The 13,312-nt window shown below is 43.1% G+C and overlaps 1 pseudogene across 1 annotated transcript; it reads left to right on the top strand.

Moving 5' to 3' along the window:
- The first annotated feature begins 11,406 nt into the window (after window positions 1–11,406).
- Window positions 11,407–12,055, top strand: LOC309801437 (tricarboxylate transport protein, mitochondrial-like; annotated as a pseudogene). The gene has a single exon. The product of its transcript is annotated as a tricarboxylate transport protein, mitochondrial-like (transcript).
- Window positions 12,056–13,312: the final 1,257 nt, after the last annotated feature.

Raw genomic sequence — 13,312 nt, forward strand, 5'->3', positions numbered from 1 at the left:
AAACTTAACAACTACTATGGAGGTTTCTCAAAAAACTAAAAGTAGAACTACTGTATGACCCAACAATCTCACTTGTGCATATATATCCAAAAGAACTAAAAGCAGGATCTCAGAGAGATATCTGCACACCCATGTTCACTGCAGCATTATTCACAATAGCCAAGAGGTGGAAGCCACGCAACTGTCCATCAATAGATGAATGGATAAAGAAAATGTGGTATATACATACAATGGAATATTTTTCAACCTCATAAAAAAAGAAATTCTGTCACATGCTACAACATTGATGAAACTTGAGGACATTATACTATGTGAAATAAGCCAGTCACAAAAATACAAATCCTGTCTGATTCCACTTATATGAGGCATCTAGTCAAATTCATAGAAACAGAAAGGAGAATCATGGTTGCCATGAGCTAGGAGGAGGAGAAATGGGGAGTTGTTTTTCAGTGTGTACAGAGTTTCAGTTTTGCAAGATGAAAAAGTCCTGGAGATGTGCTGCACAACCATGTGAATATACTTAACACTATGATACTGTATGCTTGAAAATGGTTAAGATGGTAAATTTTATGTATGAGTTTTTTAACCACAATTAAATTTTTAATTTAATTAAAAATTAATAACAGTATTAAGTCTTCCAATCCATGAACATGAAATATTTTTCCATTTATTTAGGTCTTCTTTATTTTCTTTCAACAATTTTGTAGTTTTTAGTGTACAAGTCTTGTAATTCTTAAATCAAATGTATTCCTAAGTGTTTTACTCTTTTTGATGGTACTACAAATGGAATTGTTTTCTTAACTTCTTATTTGCATTGTCAACTGATATTGTATAGATATATCACTGATTTTTGTGTATTGATCTTGTATCTTCAACCTCTGAGTTTGTTTTCAATTGTATAGAATTTTCTATCCATAAGATCATGTCATCTACAAACAAGGATTATTTATTTCTTCCTTTCCAATTTGGAAACACACAAGCTACCAAATCTGACTCATGAAGAAATAGAAAATATGGACCCGCCTATAACTAGTAAAAAAATACTGAATCAATAATCAAAATTCTCACAACAAAGATAATCTCAGGACCAGAAACTCTACTGGTGAATTCTGCTAAACATTTAAAGAAGAATTAACACCAATGCTCTCAGACTTTTCCAAAAAATAGAAGAGGAAGAAACACTTCCTAAGTCATTCTATGAGGCCACCATTACCCTTATACCAAAGCAAGATAAAGAAATCACCTAAAGGCTTGTTATCATCATGATGTATGGTAATACAAAAGCATTATTTATAATGTGAAGTGATTGTTCTGTCTTGGTTTTTAGATTTTTTCACACGTCTTTCCTGTTAGATTTTGGATTCCTTAAGGACAAAAAGCATGTTTTGCTTATGTCTGCGTCCTCCATGACACCCAAAAAAGCACCTCACACTCATTCAGTATTGAGTAAATATCTACTGAATCATTAAATTAATGAATAAATAAATTAAAATGTATTAGTATTTTTAAAATCACTTGAAAAGAAAACTACAGACCAATATCCCAATATCTATTTGTCAAATAGAACTAGAGAATTGAGGAAAAGGCCTGAAGTAATCTGGTGGAGGTAAAGGCATACTGCTAACTCTGCCAAGTGAAAACAGATGGTTTCTTGTTTTCACATTTTTGAGAGAGGGAGGGAGGGAGGAAAGAAGGAAGCCACCACTCTAATAAGGTCTAGAAAAGTAGCTGCAATTAGAACCACCATAAAAATAAGTATATTTTAATTCATTTTCATTCCCCAAAACCTGTCAGTCTTCTGCACCTACCAATTTGGAAAGTTGAGAATGTGATAGAAATCACCACTCCTTGAATCTTCTAAGACTGTGATTTCCCTTTTTTTTAAATTGAAGTATAGTTGGGTTAATTTCTGCTGTTCAGCAAAGTGGCTCAGTTATATACACACACACACACACATATATATATATATACACACATTGTTTTTCATATTCTTTTCCATTATGGTTTATCACAGGATATTGAATATAGTTCCCTGTGCTATACAGTAGAACCTTGTTGTTTAGCCATTCTATATATACCAGTTTGTATCTGCTAATCCCAAACTCCCAATCCATCCCTCTCCCCTCTCTCCCCCTTGGCAACCACCAGTTTATTCTCTATGTCTGGGATTCTGTTTCTGTTTCATAAATAGGTTCATTTGTGTCGTATTTTCAATTCCACATATAAGTGAGATCATATGGTAGTTGTTTTTCTCTTTCTGACTTACTTCACTTAGCATGATAATCTCCAGATGCATCCATGTTGCTGCAAATGGCATTATTTTGTACTTTTTTATGCCAAGCCTTTGATTTCTATGATTCCACCAGGAATGTAATATGGTCTTTTTTTTTTTTTTTTTGGCTGCGTTGGGTCTTCGTTGCTGTGTGCTGGCTTTCTCCAGTTGCAGCGAGCAGGGGCTACTCTTTGTTGTGGTGTGCAGGCTCCTAACTGCAGTGGCTTCTCTTGTTGTGGAGCACGGGCTCTAGGCGTGCGGGCTTCAGTAGCTGCAGCATGTGGGCTCAGTAGTTGTGGCTCACGGGCTCTAGAGCACAGGCTCAGTAGTTGTGGCACACGGGCTTTGTTGCTCCGCGGCATGTGGGATTTTCCCAGACCAGGGCTCGAACCCATGTCCCCTGCATTGGCAGGGGGACTCCCAACCACTGTGCCACCAGGGAAGTCCTGCAATATGGTCTTTAATGTTATAATTTGGTAGCAAAGAGAAAGTCCAGGGGCCTCAGCTTGGATTTTCCGACTATAATGTTCCTTATTCCATAATTCATAGGGCCAACGTGGGGATGTGCCACTTGTTGATAATATCTATTCCAAATATTACATGCAAACTGAGGAAATAACCATGGGGCTATTTTCAGAGTTTCCATGTGTGAACTTTGAAGTGAATCTCAATCACCTGCGATTCATAGGCAGACTCACTGACATATATACGGCAGTGTCATTCTGGGTCTTTAGGAATTGGAGTAAGTTCTGCATGAATGTCCAAGAATCCAAAAGTGTTCCCATTTCACAGTACAGTCCTTTTGAAATCAAGATGTAGCAGGAAAAATAAAGGTCCCAAAGATGTCCACATCCAATCAGGATACAGAATCAGTGAATATGTTAGATTAGATGGCAAAGAAGATAAAGGTTGCAGATGGAATTAGGTAGTAATCAGCTAACCTTAAAATAAAGAGCTTATCTGTCTTGGTCCAACGTCATCACAAAGGTCCTTAAAACTGGAAGAAGGAGATGGAAGAGATAGTTAGAGAAAAAGATGTGATGACACAAGCAGGGTCAGCGTGATGCAGTATGAGGAAGACTGGATTCATCTTTGCTGGCCTTGGAGATGGAGGCAAGGGCCATGCATTAGTCTGCTCAGGCTGCCATAATAGAGTACCATAGACTGGGTGGCTTAGATAACAGAAATGTATTTTCTCATAGTTCTGGAGGCTGGAAGTCCCTGCCTCAGGTACGAAAGAGTGAGAGGACAGAGAGAGAATAAAAGCAGTGGGGACTCTTCCCAAGCTCGTGGGACCACAGTTCCTCCAGTCAGGAAGAAGGTTCTCTTTCCTAAGGATTTTAGGTGCCTGCCCAGCCACCACTGCTGGAGCTGCCACTGTCACCACAGGATTGCCTGGGAGTTTGGCCCAGAGATAATTTTTTTTTTTTTTCCGTACGCGGGCCTCTCACTGTTGTGGCCTCTCCCGTTGCGGAGCACAGGCTCCGGACGCGCAGGCTCAGCGGCCATGGCTCACGGGCCCAGCCGCTCCGCGGCATATGGGATCCTCCCAGACCGGGGCACGAACCCGTATCCCCTGCATCGGCAGGCGGACTCCCAACCACTGCGCCACCAGGGAGGCCCTATTTTTTTTTTTTTTTTTTTTTTTTTTCCTTTTTGCGGTATGCGGGCCTCTCACTGTTGTGGCCTCTCCCGTTGCGGAGCACAGGCTCCGGATGCGCAGGCCCAGCGGCCATGGCTCACGGGCCCAGCCGCTCCGCGGCATATGGGATCCTCCCAGACCGGGGCACGAACCCGTATCCCCTGCATCGGCAGGCGGACTCTCAACCACTGCGCCACCAGGGAGGCCCAAGGCCCTATTTTTTAATCAGGAAATTTCCTTTGCTCCCCATTTCTCCTTTTCAGACCACAAAAAGGGAGCTTCTCTTAGAGCTCCTTCTATCTTTCTCTCTGAACCCAGTGTGTAGGTTTGGGTTTCAGGCTGCCCTTGAGTCTAGGCCAAGAGGTGCTGGATGGGTGGAGGAGAGAAAGAAAAAAAAAAAAATTCACCATCAGTTTGTTGGTACCTTGTGTTCTAGTTTCCTTCCCAGATCTGTGTGCTACCATTTATTTTTCAGAGCCCTCAAATGACTGGTCCATGCATTCTGTCTACAGTTTTTAATTGCAGTCAGTGGGAAAAGCAGGGTAGAGTGGGCTTATTTCATCTTGATCAAATCTGGAATCTGGCTTCTGGCTTCTGCCCTCTCCCTGCTTTAGAGGTTGCTCCTTTTCAATGCCGCTTTGTTTTTTTTTTCTTATTTGATGGGCTTTAAATATTAGTGTTCCTCTAGTTTCACTTAGGCAATTTTCTCACCGTATATTCTCTCCCTAGTTAAGTTAACCATGTTCAATACTTAAATTATTATATATATGCAAATATGTCACAAGTTTATATCTCCAGGCTGATCTTTCTTGTTAATTCCAAACTAGCATATCCAACTGACTCCTTGATATCTCTTACATATCTCAAAATCATGACAAATTCCACATGTCTAAATTACAACTCATGGTTTACCCTTCAACCCCCAAACTTGGTCCTCTTCAAGTATCCCCTGTGGCAGTTAATGACATATCAGCCTTCTTTGACACCTGGAAGTCACCTTTGACATCCTCATCTCTGTCACCACAGGAATGGTCAAGTACCTACTTGAAGAGCCATCAAAAGTTTATTATATACATACTTGTATTCAACAGATATTCACTGAGCACTTGGCCCTTCACAAAAAGTATGCACCGAATGTCTTCCCTGTGCCAGACCTTGCGCTAAGCTCTGGGTTTACAGTGGTAAATGAAATTGATACAGTCCTTGCCTCAATGAACCCACAGACTAGTGAGAGAGATATTAAACAAGTAAACCCACAAATTACTATCAAATTTCAAATTGTGCTAAGTGCTTCTAATAAAAGAAGCAAGACAGAGCACAACACTTTAATAGAACTAAAAGGAATTTGGGGTTCCCAGAGCAGAGGATGTAAATGGTGGGTAATCAGATCATGAAAGTCTGTGCATGTCATCTTAAGGACTTCAAGCTTAGGGTAATAAGAAGCCACTAAGGGATTTAAATGGGGAAGTGACAGGATCTGATTTTTCTGAAGCATAAATCTGGTCACATCATTCATTCAGGAACTGACTCTGTCAGAGGTGGTTTTACCTTCTCTGTCAAATATATTCCTCTTTTTAATGATACCTGACAAGGATCTCTTACCTGAGAATCTATAAAACTAATGATTGTAATTAGTACTGGTTGAGACGGAATCTAACCCAAATGACAGAATGTACCATTTGCCAATAATGAACTTTAGTATTGCCTGTAATATATGAAACACATTTATATTTATATTCACTTGTTGTTTTTCACAGTAACTTTATGTAACATATCATTGTAACTACTGTAACTCCTAATCTCTTAGCCAAGAGCTACTAGGGAGATATCTTCCAGGGTTCCATCCTGGGTCCTCTTCTGACATCAGGATCATTTATAACCTACTTCAGTGACCCATGTCAATATGCTCAGTTCCCTGTGTCAAAGCTGATATACTAATTACTAAGGGTGTTCACTCTCTGTGTCTTCAAATTCTCACAGCTCATTCTTTGCAGTAAAGATTTCAGCTACTTCTGTAACTCTGGTTCCTCCTGTTTATATTTGGTACCACACATATTATAACTAAGTCTAGGAGGCAGACAATTCATTCTATTCTACTATAAAATCCAGCTCTGGGGCTTCCCTGGTGGCGCAATGGTTGGGAGTCCACCTGCCGATGCAGGGGACGCGGGTTCGTGCCCCGGTCTGGGAGGATCCCACATGCCGCGGAGCAGCTGGGCCCGTGAGCCATGGCCGCTGAGCCTGTGTGTCCAGAGCCTGTGCTCCGTAACAGGAGAGGCCACAACAGTGAGAGGCCCGCGTACCGCAAAAAAAAAAAAAAAAAACTCCAGCTCTGCTACTCTAATAAAAGCCTACTATCAAATGTCACTTCAAAATGATTTTGAGGGCTTTCCTGGTGGCGCGGTGGTTGGGGGTCCGCCTGCCGATGCAGGGGACACGGGTTCGTGCCCCTGTCCAGGAGGATCCCACATGCCGCGGAGCGGCTGGGCCCGTGGGCCATGGTCGCTGGGCCTGCGTGTCCGGAGCCTGTGTTCCGCAGCGGGGGAGGCCACAGGAGTGAGAGGCGCGCATACCGAAAAAAAAAAAAAAAGATTTTGAAATTGCCAGGAAATGAGTGTGGTAGTTGCGTTGAAAAGGCTGAGGTATCTAAGAGAAAAATAATTACTTCTAGGATGAAAGCTTCCTGGTCAGCTCTCCCCTACCATCCTAAAACCATTTACTCAGGGCTTGTTTCCATCCCCCACCATCAAACATCTCTTGGCAACAACATCTGGCACCAAATTTGTCCCCTTGCTCCATCACCAGAATTTTGCCATGGGATTATTTCAAGTGTCTCTCTGTGTGGGCTACACATCCAGGAACATGTAATGGAAGCCACAGATCCAAGGGAATGGTCTAAGAGTTAAACAATCCAGAACTCAACGTCCAATACTAAAAGTTTTAGGTCTTTCATATTTTGAAATTTTTCAAGTGGGTTAACCTGCCTCCACTCAAAACCCTCTCCCCTTCCCTGCTGTAGAAGTGGAGGTAGGCAAGTGAGAAGGTACACATAGAGGCAGAAAGAATGGGGGGAAAAAACAAAAGGAAAAGGAAAATCGGATAAATAAGAGCTATTCCCACTTTTCTTTTGGAATGATAGGTTTTCACTGGAAATAATGTCTCCCAATGTATGGTCATCTTAAAACCTATTTCAGAGTTTCTTGGGGATCTATTATAAGTGCAGATTATCAGAATAATTTGAAAATATTAGATTACTGAATCAGAACATCTGAGAGTAGGGACCCAGAATCTGCATTTTTAAGAAGCAATATTTTCATACAAACAAAAGATTTAAAACAACAAATGTAAATAAATCTGGCAGTCTCACTTCAGGCCTAGTCCATCACCTTTTTTCCCTTTGTGCTTAGTCTGTTTCACTTGCTCATAGCGGGCCCCGTGCAGAGGCCTTGCCCCCACCCCCCGCCCTTCAGGCCAGAGTTCCTCGTGAAGCGGCTGAGCCGACACCTTAGCTTGGGACTGAAGCTCCTCACAGGACACTCCCACAATGTTTTTTTTTTTTTTTTTTCTTTTTGCGGTATGCGGGCCTCTCACTGTTGTGGCCTCTCCCGTTGCGGAGCACAGGCTCCGGACGCGCAGGCCCAGCGGCCATGGCTCACGGGCCCAGCCGCTCCGCGGCATATGGGATCCTCCCAGACCGGGGCACGAACCCGTATCCCCTGCATCGGCAGGCGGACTCTCAACCACTGCGCCACCAGGGAGGCCCCTCCCACAATGTTTTTAGAGTGAAAACTCAGCCCAGTTGCCTGCAACTTGATATTTTCCACTGTTTAGAAATAGTAGCCAAGAAAAATTCAATTCCCTGTCACAAATTCCAATTAAAGTATTGTTTATGATATATTTCATAAAGTTAGCTATGTGCAAGAAAGAATGAATGCATCAATGTTAAAAATGTTAAACATATTACGTGAAAGTCAACAATGCAATTCATTTTTTTCAAAAGTATTGACTGTTACCTCAGTAACTAAAAATACCCAAGTATAACAACTGAAATACTATGTAAATTTAAATCATCTGTTGTTTTGGGGAAACACCTGTTCTCCCTGAACAATTAACAGTTCAACAGCTATAATATGCAGAGGTTTGAAACTTCAGCTCCTTCAGGGATAATGTCCCAAAGATACAATTATATCAAACCTTTAAAAATTGAGACAGAGTGAACCACAGTTCCCCCAAAATAATTTCAAAGAACTCATAAAAACCGTCTTCTACTGCTCCCTGTCTAACCTAGCTAGATCAAGATTTTTTTTTCTTGAAAGATTACAGTGTAGAATACTTAACAGTATATAGAGAAAAGGTATCCCTAGAATTCTAAGACATGTATTTTTTTCATTTGTGAAACTACATGTATTTTTTGTGTGTGTGAAACTGCTCTCTAGTTTTCAGAGATTAAAGGAAGAAAGTTTACTCGTTAAGCCACTTGTCCCAACAAGTGATCAGAACTTTTATTCAATTACACATATTGAGAGGGCCTTTAAGCAACGGAACACCTCCACCCACACCTTGGTTTCTAAATGAATGCAATTCTCAACTAATAGGAAACATATCATAGCTCCTTAGAGAAATGGCTGATGCCAAGGCTAGCGCAGGAACAGGACAAGATTAGCTGCGAGTACCTTACTGCACTAGAACATAAGGAAGTATGCAAAGAACAACTGGGATATTTCAAAAGGCTATAGGAGCCCACTTGATGAGGCTCCCATTGGCCAGGTCTGGGACAGATTATTTCGAGCATCAAAATAAATAATGGTAAAAATGGATTATAGTCCATAGAATGAAATAAGAATGCATGAATTCTTTTAGAAGGAAGGAAGGGAGGGAGGAAGAGAGGGAGGGGAGGGGAGGGGAAAGGAGGGGAGGGGAGGGGAAAGGAGGGGAAGGGAGGGAAGGGGAGGGGAGGGAAGAAGGAGGGGTCTGCCTTACAGTAGGATGCCAAAATATAAACACAGAAGAATGATATAGTTAGAAAATCATCAATCAAGGTTTAGGTTGTTATAGTAATAGATTATCATAGGTAAAATGTTACAGTAGGTAGATGTAAATATCATAGTTGCATAGGTAAAATCTGGATGAGAGACAGGATATTTACATAATGTCAAAGTATCTCACCACAAACTACTTATTAATTTCAAAAACAAGATGATAATAGCTTTACAGCAGAGAGCCACCTTAACATCACCAGTAATGGGACATATTGACTCCACGTGCCTCCACTGAAGACACAGTATCACTTCTGTGGGATTCCTCTCAAAAACACATAACCTGAAGCTAATCATGAGGGAAAACCAGACAAAATTAAATTGAGGGATACTCTGCCAAATAACCAGCCTATACTTTTCAAAAATGTCAAGGTCGAGAAACAGAAAAACAAAAGGGCTAAGGAAATATTCCAGGAGACTGAAGAGACATGACAGCTAAAGGCAATGCATGACCCAGCATTGAATATTAGACCAGGAGAAACATAGCTCTAAAGGACATAATTAGGACAATGGACAAAATTGGTACATGGGCTGTGAATTAGATAACAGTATGGTATCAGAATTAAATTTCTTTTTTCTTTTTAGCTTTTTTTGAGTTAAATTTTTTTTAAGATTTATTTATTTATTTAATTTATTTTTGGCTATGTCAGGTCTTAGTTGTGGCATGTAGGATCTTCACTGAGGCACGCAGGATCTTTTGTTGTGGGGTGCGGGCTTCTCTCTAGTTGTGGCGTGTGGGTTTTCTCTCTCCAGCTGTGACGCGTGGGCTCCAGAGCACATGGGCTCTGTAGTTTGTGGAACGTGGGCTCTCTCCTTGAGGCACGCGAGCTCAGTAGTTGTGGCACGTGTGCTTAGCTGCCCCACGGCATGTGGGATCTTAGTTCCCTGACCAGGGATTGAACCCGCATCCTCTGCATTGTAAGGCGGATTGTTTACCACTGGACCACCAGGGAAGTCCCTAAGTTAAATTTCTTGATCTTCATAACTGCACTGTGGTTATGTAAGAGAATGTTCTTGTGGTTAAATACTGAAGTATTTGTTATTAAAGGGGCGACTTACCCTCCAACTTATCCTTAAATAGTTCATTAAAAAATATGTTTTCTAACTAAAAATAGAGTTGCCATATGATTCAGCAATCCCATTCCTGGGCATATAGCCCAACAAAACTGTAATTCAGAAAGATACATGTACCCCTATATTCATAGCAGCACAATTCACAATAGCCAATTCATGTAAACAACCTAAATGTCCACTGACAGATGAATGGATAAAGAAGATGTGGTACATATATACCATGGAATACTACTCAGCCATAAAAAAGAAGGAAATAATACCATTTTCAGCAACATGGATGGACCTAGAAATTATCATACTAAGTGAAGTAAGTCACAAAGAGAAAGACAAATACCATATATCACATGTGGAATCTAAAATATGACACAAATGAACTTATCTACGAAACAGACTCACAGACACAGAGAACGAACTTGTGGTTGCCAAGGGGAAGGAGGGTGGGGGAGGGATGGATTGGGAGTTTCGGATTAGCAGATGCAAACTATTATTATATAAACTGGATAAACAACAAGGTCCTACTGTAGAGCACAGGGAACTATATTCAATATCCTGCAAAAACCAAAATGGAAATAAATACGAAAAAGAATATATATATATATATATATATGAATCACTTTCCCGTACAGCAGAAATTAACACAACATTGTAAATCAACTATACTTCAATAAAATAAAAAAAAAAATAATATTTTTTTACTAAGGTATTTTATTTTTCTTACACAAATATTAAACTTTTTTAGTCACTGAATTATCAATGGCTGCAAGAATCTTCACAATATTTTTATATTTGGGGCACCTAAATGCCTAATCATAAATATGTTTTTAAAAGTTCACTCCGGGGGCTTCCCTGGTGGCGCGGTGGTTGGGAGTCCGCCTGCCGATGCAGGGGACGCGGGTTCGTGCCGGTCCGGGAGGATCCCACATGCCGCGGAGCGGCTGGGCCCATGAGTCATGACCGCTGAGCCTGTGCTCGGCAGCGGGAGGGGCCACAGCGGTGAGAGCCCCGCGTACCGCAAAAAAAAAAAAAAAAAAAAAAGTTCACCCCGGAGGGGCTTGACCTGCGTGTCACCCCTCTGTGCCTCGCCAGGAAAACGGAGGTGGAGCGTGGGGACCGGCTAGGCCTCCCAGCGGCTCAGACAGCAAAGTCCGCGGCGGCAGGGCGGCGGGGCGGCGGGGCGGCGGGGCGGCGGCGGGGCGGCGAGATCCTCAAGAGCGGGTTTCTGGTCCCCACAGGCGCCCTAGCGGCCGGATCGCAGGTTGCATCACCTTCCCCACCGGGTACATGCCTACGCGCGTTCGCACAGCCGGGTCTCTGGGCACTAGGACTGAGTATGGCAGGAGGTCCGCCGTCCAGGTGCCCCGGGCTGCACCGAGGCCTCCTCCCCGCTCTACGGCTCCAGCCCCAAAGCAGCCATCACGTCCAGGATGGTCGCATTCCTCAGCACCCACGCACGGGATGCCCAGGGACCGCTGGACAGCACGTGGGCTGCTGTGTGGCCTGGGCGCCCGCGAGGCCGAGGCCGTGGTGGTCGTGCGCCCAGGGAGACCATCCAGGTGAAGTTCATACACGACCAGATCTCCCCTAAACCCACAGTACAGAGGATTCCTCCACGGGGTCAGGGAGATTGTTCGGGAACAAGGGCTGAAGAGGACTTACCAGGGCCGCCAGCCGGCAGATCCCAGCGGGCCATCCACTTCTTCGTCAGAAGCTCCCTGCACAACTGGTACCCAGGGCCCAACTCCAGCGAGCCCGGGAAACCGCTGATCACGGGGTTTTCAAGCTATCGCGAGCGCAGCCAGCGTCTTCGGGAACACGCCTCTGGGCCAGGTCAAGACCGGATGCAGGGCCCGGAGGCAGAGCAACACCGGACAAGTGGACGGCTGTTCGCAGGTCCTGAGGGATGAGGAGCTCAAAGCATTCTACAGTGGCATCGTCCCCCTACGGGGCCGGGCCTGCCTGGACGTGGCTCTCGTGTTCATCATCTACGATGAGGTAGTGAAGCTGCTCAACAAAGGGTGGAAGACGGACTGAGCCCTGAGAGCCTGGGCGGGAAGACTAAGGATCTATAAAAATAGTGATAGGGGCTTCCCTGGTGGCGCAGTGGTTGAGAGTCCGCCTGCCGATGCAGGGGACGCGGGTTCGTGCCCCGGTCTAAGAAGATCCCACATGCCGCGGAGCGGCTGGGCCCATGAGCCATGACCGCTGAGCCTGCGCGTCTGGAGCCTGTGCTCCGCAACGGGAGAAGTCACAGCAGTGAGAGGCCCACGTACCACAAAAAAAAAAAAAAAATAGTGATAGCTGAAATTGAATTATAGGTTGTTGGCTGGTCTTAGCTATTCTCTATTATTATTAGTCTTGGATAATTGAGCTTTGGCTAATGGAGGAACAGGAGTAGCTGCCAGAATGGGGAACTTCTTGGTGCAATGTATTTAAGGAAATCTCTTGTCCAGTCATTAGCTGACCATTCAGCTGAGTAGAGACTTCATTGGTCAGGTCCAATAAATAATTGAGACTTTACAGAATTAGTTCAGAAAGTCACTAAAAATAGAACACACCAAGAGCAACAAACTCTGGAATGGGAAGGGAATCTGATTTCCAGATTTGCCACACAATATTATTTTTAATGTCCAGTTTTCAACAACAAAATATGACATATGCAAAGAAACAGGAAAATATAGCCCATATTTAGTAACGATAGAAAAGTCAACCCAGCCCATCAAGAAGACACAATTATAAATATATATATAGGGACTTCCCTGGTGGCAGTGGTTAAGAATCCACCTGCCAATGCACGGGACACAGGTTCGAGTCCTGGTCCGGGAAGATCCCACTTGCTGTGGAGCAACTAAGCCCGTGCGCCACAACTACTGAGCCTGCGCTCTAGAGCCCACGAGCCCACATCAACATGGATCTTGCAAGCATACTGTGGAGGGAAGGAAGCCAAACATACCACAATGCATAATCTGATGGCGTAAAATCAGCAGGTAATGTTCTGTGTGTACTCAAGAAAAATGTGTATGTGTATTTGTATATTTTGTTGGGACGGTGTTCTATAGACGGTGTGAAATCTGGTTGGTTTATAGTGTTGTGCCAGCCTCCTATATCCTTGTTGGTATGCAATAGAGTTTTTTTTTTTAACCAATTATTGAGAGTTCAGTATTAAAGTCTTTAACTATTACTGTTGAATTGTCTAGTTCTCCCTCTAATTCTGTCAGTTTCTGTTTGAGTGTTTTGGGGCTCTTCTTTTCAGGTGCATATATATATTTATTTTATTTAGGCTTTTAAATT

The sequence above is a fragment of the Mesoplodon mirus genome, assembly GCF_964341445.2.
Source record: "Mesoplodon mirus genome assembly, chromosome: 1".
NCBI classification, from domain to species: Eukaryota; Metazoa; Chordata; class Mammalia; order Artiodactyla; family Ziphiidae; genus Mesoplodon; species Mesoplodon mirus.